The sequence below is a fragment of the Vespa velutina genome, unplaced genomic scaffold, assembly GCF_912470025.1.
Source record: "Vespa velutina unplaced genomic scaffold, iVesVel2.1, whole genome shotgun sequence".
Lineage (NCBI taxonomy): Eukaryota > Metazoa > Arthropoda > Insecta > Hymenoptera > Vespidae > Vespa > Vespa velutina.
Window position 1 is genome coordinate 3655 of NW_025920068.1, and position 16962 is coordinate 20616.

Below are 16962 nucleotides of genomic sequence, written 5' to 3' on the forward strand. Positions count from 1 at the left end.
TTTCGTCAATTTTCATGTTAAAACACTTATTTTCACATAGTAAAAACGTTATATTCTTGTTATATTCTCAATTCTGCGTCGATAGAATGTAAAATCAATGAAATTAAATGAGATTTCAAATTTTCGTATTTCGGTGATACGCGTATATGAACGAAAAATCGTATATACGACATGAAACAAAGTTAAAATCGTCGAATCCAATAGAAATAGTAGTATGATCTTATGAAAAACTGTGTTCTGAATCGATTGGTAACATTTTTCAATACGTGGTACAAGTATTTTCGAAGATATTACGATTTTTCGCTTCTCGTATAGCGAAATTCGCATATGTCGATTACATTTTTCGTCGAATTTTCATGTTAAAACACTTATTTTCACATAGTAAAAACGTTATATTCTTGTTATATTCTCAATTCTGCGTCGATAGAATGTAAAATCAATGAAATTAAATGAGATTTCAAATTTTCGTATTTCGATGATACGCGTATATGAACGAAAAATCGTATATACGACATGAAACAAAGTTAAAATCGTCGAATCCAATAGAAATAGTAGTATGATCTTATGAAAAACTGTGTTCTGAATCGATTGGTAACATTTTTCAATACGTGGTACAAGTATTTTCGAAGATATTACGATTTTTCGCTTCTCGTATAGCGAAATTCGCATATGTCGATTACATTTTTCGTCAATTTTCATGTTAAAACACTTATTTTCACATAGTAAAAACGTTATATTCTTGTTATATTCTCAATTCTGCGTCGATAGAATGTAAAATCAATGAAATTAAATGAGATTTCAAATTTTCGTATTTCGATGATACGCGTATATGAACGAAAAATCGTATATACGACATGAAACAAAGTTAAAATCGTCGAATCCAATAGAAATAGTAGTATGATCTTATGAAAAACTGTGTTCTGAATCGATTGGTAACATTTTTCAATACGTGGTACAAGTATTTTCGAAGATATTACGATTTTTCGCTTCTCGTATAGCGAAATTCGCATATGTCGATTACATTTTTCGTCAATTTTCATGTTAAAACACTTATTTTCACATAGTAAAAACGTTATATTCTTGTTATATTCTCAATTCTGCGTCGATAGAATGTAAAATCAATGAAATTAAATGAGATTTCAAATTTTCGTATTTCGGTGATACGCGTATATGAACGAAAAATCGTATATACGACATGAAACAAAGTTAAAATCGTCGAATCCAATAGAAATAGTAGTATGATCTTATGAAAAACTGTGTTCTGAATCGATTGGTAACATTTTTCAATACGTGGTACAAGTATTTTCGAAGATATTACGATTTTTCGCTTCTCGTATAGCGAAATTCGCATATGTCGATTACATTTTTCGTCGATTTTCATGTTAAAACACTTATTTTCACATAGTAAAAACGTTATATTCTTGTTATATTCTCAATTCTGCGTCGATAGAATGTAAAATCAATGAAATTAAATGAGATTTCAAATTTTCGTATTTCGATGATACGCGTATATGAACGAAAAATCGTATATACGACATGAAACAAAGTTAAAATCGTCGAATCCAATAGAAATAGTAGTATGATCTTATGAAAAACTGTGTTCTGAATCGATTGGTAACATTTTTCAATACGTGGTACAAGTATTTTCGAAGATATTACGATTTTTCGCTTCTCGTATAGCGAAATTCGCATATGTCGATTACATTTTTCGTCAATTTTCATGTTAAAACACTTATTTTCACATAGTAAAAACGTTATATTCTTGTTATATTCTCAATTCTGCGTCGATAGAATGTAAAATCAATGAAATTAAATGAGATTTCAAATTTTCGTATTTCGATGATACGCGTATATGAACGAAAAATCGTATATACGACATGAAACAAAGTTAAAATCGTCGAATCCAATAGAAATAGTAGTATGATCTTATGAAAAACTGTGTTCTGAATCGATTGGTAACATTTTTCAATACGTGGTACAAGTATTTTCGAAGATATTACGATTTTTCGCTTCTCGTATAGCGAAATTCGCATATGTCGATTACAATTTTTCGTCGATTTTCATGTTAAAACACTTATTTTCACATAGTAAAAACGTTATATTCTTGTTATATTCTCAATTCTGCGTCGATAGAATGTAAAATCAATGAAATTAAATGAGATTTCAAATTTTCGTATTTCGATGATACGCGTATATGAACGAAAAATCGTATATACGACATGAAACAAAGTTAAAATCGTCGAATCCAATAGAAATAGTAGTATGATCTTATGAAAAACTGTGTTCTGAATCGATTGGTAACATTTTTCAATACGTGGTACAAGTATTTTCGAAGATATTACGATTTTTCGCTTCTCGTATAGCGAAATTCGCATATGTCGATTACATTTTTCGTCGATTTTCATGTTAAAACACTTATTTTCACATAGTAAAAACGTTATATTCTTGTTATATTCTCAATTCTGCGTCGATAGAATGTAAAATCAATGAAATTAAATGAGATTTCAAATTTTCGTATTTCGATGATACGCGTATATGAACGAAAAATCGTATATACGACATGAAACAAAGTTAAAATCGTCGAATCCAATAGAAATAGTAGTATGATCTTATGAAAAACTGTGTTCTGAATCGATTGGTAACATTTTTCAATACGTGGTACAAGTATTTTCGAAGATATTACGATTTTTCGCTTCTCGTATAGCGAAATTCGCATATGTCGATTACATTTTTCGTCGATTTTCATGTTAAAACACTTATTTTCACATAGTAAAAACGTTATATTCTTGTTATATTCTCAATTCTGCGTCGATAGAATGTAAAATCAATGAAATTAAATGAGATTTCAAATTTTCGTATTTCGATGATACGCGTATATGAACGAAAAATCGTATATACGACATGAAACAAAGTTAAAATCGTCGAATCCAATAGAAATAGTAGTATGATCTTATGAAAAACTGTGTTCTGAATCGATTGGTAACATTTTTCAATACGTGGTACAAGTATTTTCGAAGATATTACGATTTTTCGCTTCTCGTATAGCGAAATTCGCATATGTCGATTACATTTTTCGTCAATTTTCATGTTAAAACACTTATTTTCACATAGTAAAAACGTTATATTCTTGTTATATTCTCAATTCTGCGTCGATAGAATGTAAAATCAATGAAATTAAATGAGATTTCAAATTTTCGTATTTCGGTGATACGCGTATATGAACGAAAAATCGTATATACGACATGAAACAAAGTTAAAATCGTCGAATCCAATAGAAATAGTAGTATGATCTTATGAAAAACTGTGTTCTGAATCGATTGGTAACATTTTTCAATACGTGGTACAAGTATTTTCGAAGATATTACGATTTTTCGCTTCTCGTATAGCGAAATTCGCATATGTCGATTACATTTTCGTCGATTTTCATGTTAAAACACTTATTTTCACATAGTAAAAACGTTATATTCTTGTTATATTCTCAATTCTGCGTCGATAGAATGTAAAATCAATGAAATTAAATGAGATTTCAAATTTTCGTATTTCGATGATACGCGTATATGAACGAAAAATCGTATATACGACATGAAACAAAGTTAAAATCGTCGAATCCAATAGAAATAGTAGTATGATCTTATGAAAAACTGTGTTCTGAATCGATTGGTAACATTTTTCAATACGTGGTACAAGTATTTTCGAAGATATTACGATTTTTCGCTTCTCGTATAGCGAAATTCGCATATGTCGATTACATTTTTCGTCAATTTTCATGTTAAAACACTTATTTTCACATAGTAAAAACGTTATATTCTTGTTATATTCTCAATTCTGCGTCGATAGAATGTAAAATCAATGAAATTAAATGAGATTTCAAATTTTCGTATTTCGGTGATACGCGTATATGAACGAAAAATCGTATATACGACATGAAACAAAGTTAAAATCGTCGAATCCAATAGAAATAGTAGTATGATCTTATGAAAAACTGTGTTCTGAATCGATTGGTAACATTTTTCAATACGTGGTACAAGTATTTTCGATGATATTACGATTTTTCGCTTCTCGTATAGCGAAATTCGCATATGTCGATTACATTTTTCGTCGATTTTCATGTTAAAACACTTATTTTCACATAGTAAAAACGTTATATTCTTGTTATATTCTCAATTCTGCGTCGATAGAATGTAAAATCAATGAAATTAAATGAGATTTCAAATTTTCGTATTTCGATGATACGCGTATATGAACGAAAAATCGTATATACGACATGAAACAAAGTTAAAATCGTCGAATCCAATAGAAATAGTAGTATGATCTTATGAAAAACTGTGTTCTGAATCGATTGGTAACATTTTTCAATACGTGGTACAAGTATTTTCGAAGATATTACGATTTTTCGCTTCTCGTATAGCGAAATTCGCATATGTCGATTACATTTTTCGTCGATTTTCATGTTAAAACACTTATTTTCACATAGTAAAAACGTTATATTCTTGTTATATTCTCAATTCTGCGTCGATAGAATGTAAAATCAATGAAATTAAATGAGATTTCAAATTTTCGTATTTCGATGATACGCGTATATGAACGAAAAATCGTATATACGACATGAAACAAAGTTAAAATCGTCGAATCCAATAGAAATAGTAGTATGATCTTATGAAAAACTGTGTTCTGAATCGATTGGTAACATTTTTCAATACGTGGTACAAGTATTTTCGATGATATTACGATTTTTCGCTTCTCGTATAGCGAAATTCGCATATGTCGATTACAATTTTCGTCAATTTTCATGTTAAAACACTTATTTTCACATAGTAAAAACGTTATATTCTTGTTATATTCTCAATTCTGCGTCGATAGAATGTAAAATCAATGAAATTAAATGAGATTTCAAATTTTCGTATTTCGGATGATACGCGTATATGAACGAAAAATCGTATATACGACATGAAACAAAGTTAAAATCGTCGAATCCAATAGAAATAGTAGTATGATCTTATGAAAAACTGTGTTCTGAATCGATTGGTAACATTTTTCAATACGTGGTACAAGTATTTTCAATGATATTACGATTTTTCGCTTCTCGTATAGCGAAATTCGCATATGTCGATTACATTTTTCGTCGATTTTCATGTTAAAACACTTATTTTCACATAGTAAAAACGTTATATTCTTGTTATATTCTCAATTCTGCGTCGATAGAATGTAAAATCAATGAAATTAAATGAGATTTCAAATTTTCGTATTTCGGTGATACGCGTATATGAACGAAAAATCGTATATACGACATGAAACAAAGTTAAAATCGTCGAATCCAATAGAAATAGTAGTATGATCTTATGAAAAACTGTGTTCTGAATCGATTGGTAACATTTTTCAATACGTGGTACAAGTATTTTCGATGATATTACGATTTTTCGCTTCTCGTATAGCGAAATTCGCATATGTCGATTACATTTTTCGTCAATTTTCATGTTAAAACACTTATTTTCACATAGTAAAAACGTTATATTCTTGTTATATTCTCAATTCTGCGTCGATAGAATGTAAAATCAATGAAATTAAATGAGATTTCAAATTTTCGTATTTCGATGATACGCGTATATGAACGAAAAATCGTATATACGACATGAAACAAAGTTAAAATCGTCGAATCCAATAGAAATAGTAGTATGATCTTATGAAAAACTGTGTTCTGAATCGATTGGTAACATTTTTCAATACGTGGTACAAGTATTTTCGAAGATATTACGATTTTTCGCTTCTCGTATAGCGAAATTCGCATATGTCGATTACATTTTTCGTCGATTTTCATGTTAAAACACTTATTTTCACATAGTAAAAACGTTATATTCTTGTTATATTCTCAATTCTGCGTCGATAGAATGTAAAATCAATGAAATTAAATGAGATTTCAAATTTTCGTATTTCGATGATACGCGTATATGAACGAAAAATCGTATATACGACATGAAACAAAGTTAAAATCGTCGAATCCAATAGAAATAGTAGTATGATCTTATGAAAAACTGTGTTCTGAATCGATTGGTAACATTTTTCAATACGTGGTACAAGTATTTTCGAAGATATTACGATTTTTCGCTTCTCGTATAGCGAAATTCGCATATGTCGATTACATTTTTCGTCGATTTTCATGTTAAAACACTTATTTTCACATAGTAAAAACGTTATATTCTTGTTATATTCTCAATTCTGCGTCGATAGAATGTAAAATCAATGAAATTAAATGAGATTTCAAATTTTCGTATTTCGATGATACGCGTATATGAACGAAAAATCGTATATACGACATGAAACAAAGTTAAAATCGTCGAATCCAATAGAAATAGTAGTATGATCTTATGAAAAACTGTGTTCTGAATCGATTGGTAACATTTTTCAATACGTGGTACAAGTATTTTCGATGATATTACGATTTTTCGCTTCTCGTATAGCGAAATTCGCATATGTCGATTACATTTTTCGTCGATTTTCATGTTAAAACACTTATTTTCACATAGTAAAAACGTTATATTCTTGTTATATTCTCAATTCTGCGTCGATAGAATGTAAAATCAATGAAATTAAATGAGATTTCAAATTTTCGTATTTCGGTGATACGCGTATATGAACGAAAAATCGTATATACGACATGAAACAAAGTTAAAATCGTCGAATCCAATAGAAATAGTAGTATGATCTTATGAAAAACTGTGTTCTGAATCGATTGGTAACATTTTTCAATACGTGGTACAAGTATTTTCGAAGATATTACGATTTTTCGCTTCTCGTATAGCGAAATTCGCATATGTCGATTACATTTTTCGTCGATTTTCATGTTAAAACACTTATTTTCACATAGTAAAAACGATATATTCTTGTTATATTCTCAATTCTGCGTCGATATAATGTAAAATCAATGAAATTAAATGAGATTTCAAATTTTCGTATTTCGATGATACGCGTATATGAACGAAAAATCGTATATTGTTACGTCCCGGGTGGGAGGAAACACAAAAAAAAGAAATTTTTAAATGTGAGCTGCTAATACGGTCAGGTCAAGGCCTAAACCTTCTACTCCAACCTTGCAGACTCCTCTCGTTTTGGTACAAGACTCGGGGTTGAGAGTAAATAAATCCTTTTGCTCGAAGAATGGCTGCTACATATAGAAACCGTCCGCCTCTTCGTTGTAGACTAAAGACACTATATGTGTTCTGACTTACCGTAGCTGACAAGAATTCCCAAGACAACGAAGTAAATTAATGCGTGGACGATAATTCGATGTTTTTATAGCCTGGACTGGAATTATTCTCCTTGGATGGGACTAAGTCAAAAATCCGCAGTTTCCTTAGATGAACGAAGATTGATGGTCAATGGAAGGAAGGAGAAATATCACCACAAATTAACAATAACAATTTAATGAAACACTGTGATACACTAAATATACATTTTCAATAGGAACACTTGATTTAGAACTTGAATTATGTGTTAGTACGCGACGCTCGCGGTACCCGGTTATTTTATTATGTTATCTCGTGTACAATTCACAATTTCACCAAGTAATCGGCAGGAAAGAAAGATATATTCTCTTGTTATAATCTTTTATAATTGCTTAACAAACATTCGCGCTCGGGAAAATAAACTGTTTATAACCGTACGGTATGATACTGAAAGTACGCAGTAGATCTAAATTTTCTAAGTACAATATTAACTTGATTTATCTTTATAATTCTTAAAAGCGGAGCTGAAGTTTTAGCTGCTGATCGAGTTGAGCGACGGATGAAGACTGGCGGCCGCTTCGCTGCTCTCCCACTCGGTCGACTCCCAGATGGTGTTGCTGCGCATGCGCGCCGCTCATACTTGCCGCCTACGGGCAAAGGCATTGCCCGTGGGAAAGAGGTGGCGTGATGGAGTACAAGCATTCCATCGTCTCCTTTCTGGGAATTGCTGCCAGTCGACGCTTATCGCCGGATGTGGTTCCGAGAATTCTTAGCCTCAGGAATGCGCTTATCGCCCGATGCATTTCTTGGAATTCCTTAGTTCCCAGGCGCAGTTATCACCGGATGTATTTCTCGGAATCCTTAGCCTCTGGAATGCGGTTATCGCCGTGTATAATACCAGGAATCCTTAGCCTTTGGAATGCGGCTATCAGAGGATGAAGTCTAGCCATTCGTGATAAGAGTGTCTCGGACTTGTCGCTTTATCTTTATTATTTTACATTATAAAATATATTTTCTCTCTATTCTTTTGTTAACAAATTCCTTATATTAATTAATGCCATTGTGAATACATGAAGGTTTTAGTAATATATATTAATAATTATTGTTATTTCTTATAATAATTATTTCTTAATAACTATGAAATATAAGAATACTTAACATTACAAATTTAATATTAAATTATATTTATTGTTGCGTATATATGTAATGTTGATTTATTAGTAGATCGCATTTTGAATCTTATCCTTTTACTTTTATTTGATTTGTTTATTAACTTATATTCTAATATATGTTCTTTCATTTATAAGTTAAATGAAACTTATTTAACAATGGTGTTACTTCCTATAGTATCGATAGTGAATAATTAATCTTGTTAATATTCCTAAGGTGTTTTATTATCATGGGGTTAGCGACTGTTGATTTACCTACGGAGGTTTACCGGCAGTGGAAATACCGATGGTGGGTATACCTACGGTAGAACTATTGACAATAAGATTACCGACGGTAGGATAAGCATATCTGTTACTTATATTCTTTTATTTAGAGATGTTTTCGACCAACACACGTCGTCACGCGGCGACGTGACAATACTACATGAAACAAAGTTAAAATCGTCGAATCCAATAGAAATAGTAGTATGATCTTATGAAAAACTGTGTTCTGAATCGATTGGTAACATTTTTCAATACGTGGTACAAGTATTTTCGAAGATATTACGATTTTTCGCTTCTCGTATAGCGAAATTCGCATATGTCGATTACAATTTTCGTCGATTTTCATGTTAAAACACTTATTTTCACATAGTAAAAACGTTATATTCTTGTTATATTCTCAATTCTGCGTCGATAGAATGTAAAATCAATGAAATTAAATGAGATTTCAAATTTTCGTATTTCGATGATACGCGTATATGAACGAAAAATCGTATATACGACATGAAACAAACATGAAAATCGTCGAATCCAATAGAAATAGTAGTATGATCTTATGAAAAACTGTGTTCTGAATCGATTGGTAACATTTTTCAATACGTGGTACAAGTATTTTCGAAGATATTACGATTTTTCGCTTCTCGTATAGCGAAATTCGCATATGTCGATTACATTTTTCGTCGATTTTCATGTTAAAACACTTATTTTCACATAGTAAAAACGTTATATTCTTGTTATATTCTCAATTCTGCGTCGATAGAATGTAAAATCAATGAAATTAAATGAGATTTCAAATTTTCGTATTTCGATGATACGCGTATATGAACGAAAAATCGTATATACGACATGAAACAAAGTTAAAATCGTCGAATCCAATAGAAATAGTAGTATGATCTTATGAAAAACTGTGTTCTGAATCGATTGGTAACATTTTTCAATACGTGGTACAAGTATTTTCGATGATATTACGATTTTTCGCTTCTCGTATAGCGAAATTCGCATATGTCGATTACAATTTTCGTCAATTTTCATGTTAAAACACTTATTTTCACATAGTAAAAACGTTATATTCTTGTTATATTCTCAATTCTGCGTCGATAGAATGTAAAATCAATGAAATTAAATGAGATTTCAAATTTTCGTATTTCGGTGATACGCGTATATGAACGAAAAATCGTATATACGACATGAAACAAAGTTAAAATCGTCGAATCCAATAGAAATAGTAGTATGATCTTATGAAAAACTGTGTTCTGAATCGATTGGTAACATTTTTCAATACGTGGTACAAGTATTTTCGAAGATATTACGATTTTTCGCTTCTCGTATAGCGAAATTCGCATATGTCGATTACATTTTTCGTCAATTTTCATGTTAAAACACTTATTTTCACATAGTAAAAACGTTATATTCTTGTTATATTCTCAATTCTGCGTCGATAGAATGTAAAATCAATGAAATTAAATGAGATTTCAAATTTTCGTATTTCGATGATACGCGTATATGAACGAAAAATCGTATATACGACATGAAACAAAGTTAAAATCGTCGAATCCAATAGAAATAGTAGTATGATCTTATGAAAAACTGTGTTCTGAATCGATTGGTAACATTTTTCAATACGTGGTACAAGTATTTTCGAAGATATTACGATTTTTCGCTTCTCGTATAGCGAAATTCGCATATGTCGATTACATTTTTCGTCGATTTTCATGTTAAAACACTTATTTTCACATAGTAAAAACGTTATATTCTTGTTATATTCTCAATTCTGCGTCGATAGAATGTAAAATCAATGAAATTAAATGAGATTTCAAATTTTCGTATTTCGATGATACGCGTATATGAACGAAAAATCGTATATACGACATGAAACAAAGTTAAAATCGTCGAATCCAATAGAAATAGTAGTATGATCTTATGAAAAACTGTGTTCTGAATCGATTGGTAACATTTTTCAATACGTGGTACAAGTATTTTCGATGATATTACGATTTTTCGCTTCTCGTATAGCGAAATTCGCATATGTCGATTACATTTTTCGTCGATTTTCATGTTAAAACACTTATTTTCACATAGTAAAAACGTTATATTCTTGTTATATTCTCAATTCTGCGTCGATAGAATGTAAAATCAATGAAATTAAATGAGATTTCAAATTTTCGTATTTCGATGATACGCGTATATGAACGAAAAATCGTATATACGACATGAAACAAAGTTAAAATCGTCGAATCCAATAGAAATAGTAGTATGATCTTATGAAAAACTGTGTTCTGAATCGATTGGTAACATTTTTCAATACGTGGTACAAGTATTTTCGATGATATTACGATTTTTCGCTTCTCGTATAGCGAAATTCGCATATGTCGATTACATTTTTCGTCGATTTTCATGTTAAAACACTTATTTTCACATAGTAAAAACGTTATATTCTTGTTATATTCTCAATTCTGCGTCGATAGAATGTAAAATCAATGAAATTAAATGAGATTTCAAATTTTCGTATTTCGATGATACGCGTATATGAACGAAAAATCGTATATACGACATGAAACAAAGTTAAAATCGTCGAATCCAATAGAAATAGTAGTATGATCTTATGAAAAACTGTGTTCTGAATCGATTGGTAACATTTTTCAATACGTGGTACAAGTATTTTCGAAGATATTACGATTTTTCGCTTCTCGTATAGCGAAATTCGCATATGTCGATTACATTTTTCGTCGATTTTCATGTTAAAACACTTATTTTCACATAGTAAAAACGTTATATTCTTGTTATATTCTCAATTCTGCGTCGATAGAATGTAAAATCAATGAAATTAAATGAGATTTCAAATTTTCGTATTTCGATGATACGCGTATATGAACGAAAAATCGTATATACGACATGAAACAAAGTTAAAATCGTCGAATCCAATAGAAATAGTAGTATGATCTTATGAAAAACTGTGTTCTGAATCGATTGGTAACATTTTTCAATACGTGGTACAAGTATTTTCGAAGATATTACGATTTTTCGCTTCTCGTATAGCGAAATTCGCATATGTCGATTACATTTTTCGTCGATTTTCATGTTAAAACACTTATTTTCACATAGTAAAAACGTTATATTCTTGTTATATTCTCAATTCTGCGTCGATAGAATGTAAAATCAATGAAATTAAATGAGATTTCAAATTTTCGTATTTCGATGATACGCGTATATGAACGAAAAATCGTATATACGACATGAAACAAAGTTAAAATCGTCGAATCCAATAGAAATAGTAGTATGATCTTATGAAAAACTGTGTTCTGAATCGATTGGTAACATTTTTCAATACGTGGTACAAGTATTTTCGAAGATATTACGATTTTTCGCTTCTCGTATAGCGAAATTCGCATATGTCGATTACATTTTTCGTCGATTTTCATGTTAAAACACTTATTTTCACATAGTAAAAACGTTATATTCTTGTTATATTCTCAATTCTGCGTCGATAGAATGTAAAATCAATGAAATTAAATGAGATTTCAAATTTTCGTATTTCGATGATACGCGTATATGAACGAAAAATCGTATATACGACATGAAACAAAGTTAAAATCGTCGAATCCAATAGAAATAGTAGTATGATCTTATGAAAAACTGTGTTCTGAATCGATTGGTAACATTTTTCAATACGTGGTACAAGTATTTTCGAAGATATTACGATTTTTCGCTTCTCGTATAGCGAAATTCGCATATGTCGATTACAATTTTCGTCGATTTTCATGTTAAAACACTTATTTTCACATAGTAAAAACGTTATATTCTTGTTATATTCTCAATTCTGCGTCGATAGAATGTAAAATCAATGAAATTAAATGAGATTTCAAATTTTCGTATTTCGATGATACGCGTATATGAACGAAAAATCGTATATACGACATGAAACAAAGTTAAAATCGTCGAATCCAATAGAAATAGTAGTATGATCTTATGAAAAACTGTGTTCTGAATCGATTGGTAACATTTTTCAATACGTGGTACAAGTATTTTCGAAGATATTACGATTTTTCGCTTCTCGTATAGCGAAATTCGCATATGTCGATTACATTTTTCGTCGATTTTCATGTTAAAACACTTATTTTCACATAGTAAAAACGTTATATTCTTGTTATATTCTCAATTCTGCGTCGATAGAATGTAAAATCAATGAAATTAAATTAGATTTCAAATTTTCGTATTTCGATGATACGCGTATATGAACGAAAAATCGTATATTGTTACGTCCCGGGTGGGAGGAAACACAAAAAAAAAGAAATTTTTAAATGTGAGCTGCTAATACGGTCAGGTCAAGGCCTAAACCTTCTACTCCAACCTTGCAGACTCCTCTCGTTTTGGTACAAGACTCGGGGTTGAGAGTAAATAAATCCTTTTGCTCGAAGAATGGCTGCTACATATAGAAACCGTCCGCCTCTTCGTTGTAGACTAAAGACACTATATGTGTTCTGACTTACCGTAGCTGACAAGAATTCCCAAGACAACGAAGTAAATTAATGCGTGGACGATAATTCGATGTTTTTATAGCCTGGACTGGAATTATTCTCCTTGGTTGGAACTAAGTCAAAAATCCGCAGTTTCCTTAGATGAACGAAGATTGATGGTCAATGGAAGGAAGGAGAAATATCACCACAAATTAACAATAACAATTTAATGAAACACTGTGATACACTAAATATACATTTTCAATAGGAACACTTGATTTAGAATTTGAATTATGTGTTAGTACGCGACGCTCGCGGTACCCGGTTATTTTATTATGTTATCTCGTGTACAATTCACAATTTCACCAAGTAATCGGCAGGAAAGAAAGATATATTCTCTTGTTATAATCTTTTATAATTGCTTAACAAACATTCGCGCTCGGGAAAATAAAATATTTATAGCCGTACGGTATGATACTGAAAGTACGCAGTAGATCTAAATTTTCTAAGTACAATATTAACTTGATTTATCTTTATAATTCTTAAAAGCGGAGCTGAAGTTTTAGCTGCTGATCGAGTTGAGCGACGGATGAAGACTGGCGGCCGCTTCGCTGCTCTCCCACTCGGTCGACTCCCAGATGGTGTTGCTGCGCATGCGCGCCGCTCATACTTGCCGCCTACGGGCAAAGGCATTGCCCGTGGGAAAGAGGTGGCGTGATGGAGTACAAGCATTCCATCGTCTCCTTTCTGGGAATTGCTGCCAGTCGACGCTTATCGCCGGATGTGGTTCCGAGAATTCTTAGCCTCAGGAATGCGCTTATCGCCCGATGCATTTCTTGGAATTCCTTAGTTCCCAGGCGCAGTTATCACCGGATGTATTTCTCGGAATCCTTAGCCTCTGGAATGCGGTTATCGCCGTGTATAATACCAGGAATCCTTAGCCTTTGGAATGCGGCTATCAGAGGATGAAGTCTAGCCATTCGTGATAAGAGTGTCTCGGACTTGTCGCTTTATCTTTATTATTTTACATTATAAAATATAATTTCTCTCTATTCTTTTGTTAACAAATTCCTTATATTAATTAATGCCCTTGTGAATACATGAAGGTTTTAGTAATATGTATTAATAATTATTGTTATTTCTTATAATAATTATTTCTTAATAACTATGAAATATAAGAATACTTAACATTACAAATTTAATATTAAATTATATTTATTGTTGCGTATATATGTAATGTTGATTTATTAGTAAGATCGCATTTTGAATCTTATCCTTTTACTTTTATTTGATTTGTTTATTAACTTATATTCTAATATATGTTCTTTCATTTATAAGTTAAATGAAATTTATTTAACAATGGTGTTACTTCCTATAGTATCGATAGTGAATAATTAATCTTGTTAATATTCCTAAGGTGTTTTATTATCATGGGGTTAGCGACTGTTGATTTACCTACGGAGGATTACCGGCAGTGGAAATACCGATGGTGGGTATACCTACGGTAGAACTATTGATAATAAGATTACCGACGGTAGGATAAGCATATCTGTTACTTATATTCTTTTATTTAGAGATGTTTTCGACCAACACACGTCGTCACGCGGCGACGTGTCAATATACGACATGAAACAAAGTTAAAATCGTCGAATCCAATAGAAATAGTAGTATGATCTTATGAAAAACTGTGTTCTGAATCGATTGGTAACATTTTTCAATACGTGGTACAAGTATTTTCGAAGATATTACGATTTTTCGCTTCTCGTATAGCGAAATTCGCATATGTCGATTACATTTTCGTCGATTTTCATGTTAAAACACTTATTTTCACATAGTAAAAACGTTATATTCTTGTTATATTCTCAATTCTGCGTCGATAGAATGTAAAATCAATGAAATTAAATGAGATTTCAAATTTTCGTATTTCGATGATACGCGTATATGAACGAAAAATCGTATATACGACATGAAACAAAGTTAAAATCGTCGAATCCAATAGAAATAGTAGTATGATCTTATGAAAAACTGTGTTCTGAATCGATTGGTAACATTTTTCAATACGTGGTACAAGTATTTTCGAAGATATTACGATTTTTCGCTTCTCGTATAGCGAAATTCGCATATGTCGATTACATTTTTCGTCGATTTTCATGTTAAAACACTTATTTTCACATAGTAAAAACGTTATATTCTTGTTATATTCTCAATTCTGCGTCGATAGAATGTAAAATCAATGAAATTAAATGAGATTTCAAATTTTCGTATTTCGATGATACGCGTATATGAACGAAAAATCGTATATACGACATGAAACAAAGTTAAAATCGTCGAATCCAATAGAAATAGTAGTATGATCTTATGAAAAACTGTGTTCTGAATCGATTGGTAACATTTTTCAATACGTGGTACAAGTATTTTCGATGATATTACGATTTTTCGCTTCTCGTATAGCGAAATTCGCATATGTCGATTACATTTTTCGTCAATTTTCATGTTAAAACACTTATTTTCACATAATAAAAACGTTATATTCTTGTTATATTCTCGATTCTGCGTCGATAGAATGTAAAATCAATGAAATTAAATGAGATTTCAAATTTTCGTATTTCGGTGATACGCGTATATGAACGAAAAATCGTATATACGACATGAAACAAAGTTAAAATCGTCGAATCCAATAGAAATAGTAGTATGATCTTATGAAAAACTGTGTTCTGAATCGATTGGTAACATTTTTCAATACGTGGTACAAGTATTTTCGAAGATATTACGATTTTTCGCTTCTCGTATAGCGAAATTCGCATATGTCGATTACATTTTTCGTCGATTTTCATGTTAAAACACTTATTTACACATAGTAAAAACGTTATATTCTTGTTATATTCTCAATTCTGCGTCGATAGAATGTAAAATCAATGAAATTAAATGAGATTTCAAATTTTCGTATTTCGATGATACGCGTATATGAACGAAAAATCGTATATACGACATGAAACAAAGTTAAAATCGTCGAATCCAATAGAAATAGTAGTATGATCTTATGAAATACTGTGTTCTGAATCGATTGGTAACATTTTTCAATACGTGGTACAAGTATTTTCGAAGATATTACGATTTTTCGCTTCTCGTATAGCGAAATTCGCATATGTCGATTACATTTTTCGTCAATTTTCATGTTAAAACACTTATTTTCACATAGTAAAAACGTTATATTCTTGTTATATTCTCAATTCTGCGTCGATAGAATGTAAAATCAACGAAATTATATGAGATTTCAAATTTTCGTATTTCGATGATACGCGTATATGAACGAAAAATCGTATATACGACATGAAACAAAGTTAAAAACGTCGAATCCAATAGAAATAGTAGTATGTTCTTATGAAATACTGTGTTCTGAATCGATTGGTAACATTTTTCAATACGTGGTACAAGTATTTTCGAAGATATTACGATTTTTCGCATCTCGTATAGCGAAATTCGCATATGTCGAATATATTTTTCGTCAATTTTCTTGTTAAAACACTTAGTTTCACATAGTAAAAACGTTATATTCTTGTTATATTCTTAATTCTGCGTCGATAGAATGTAAAATCAATGAAATTATATGAGATTTCAAATTTTCGTATTTCGATGATACGCGTATATAAACGAAAAATCGTATATACGACATGAAACAAAGTTAAAATCGTCGAATCCAATAGAAATAGTAGTATGATCTTATGAAATACTGTGTTCTGAATCGATTGGTAACATTTTTCAATACGTGGTACAAGTATTTTCGAAGATATTACGATTTTTCGCTTCTCGTAAAGCGAAATTCGCATATGTCGATTACATTTTTCGTCAATTTTCATG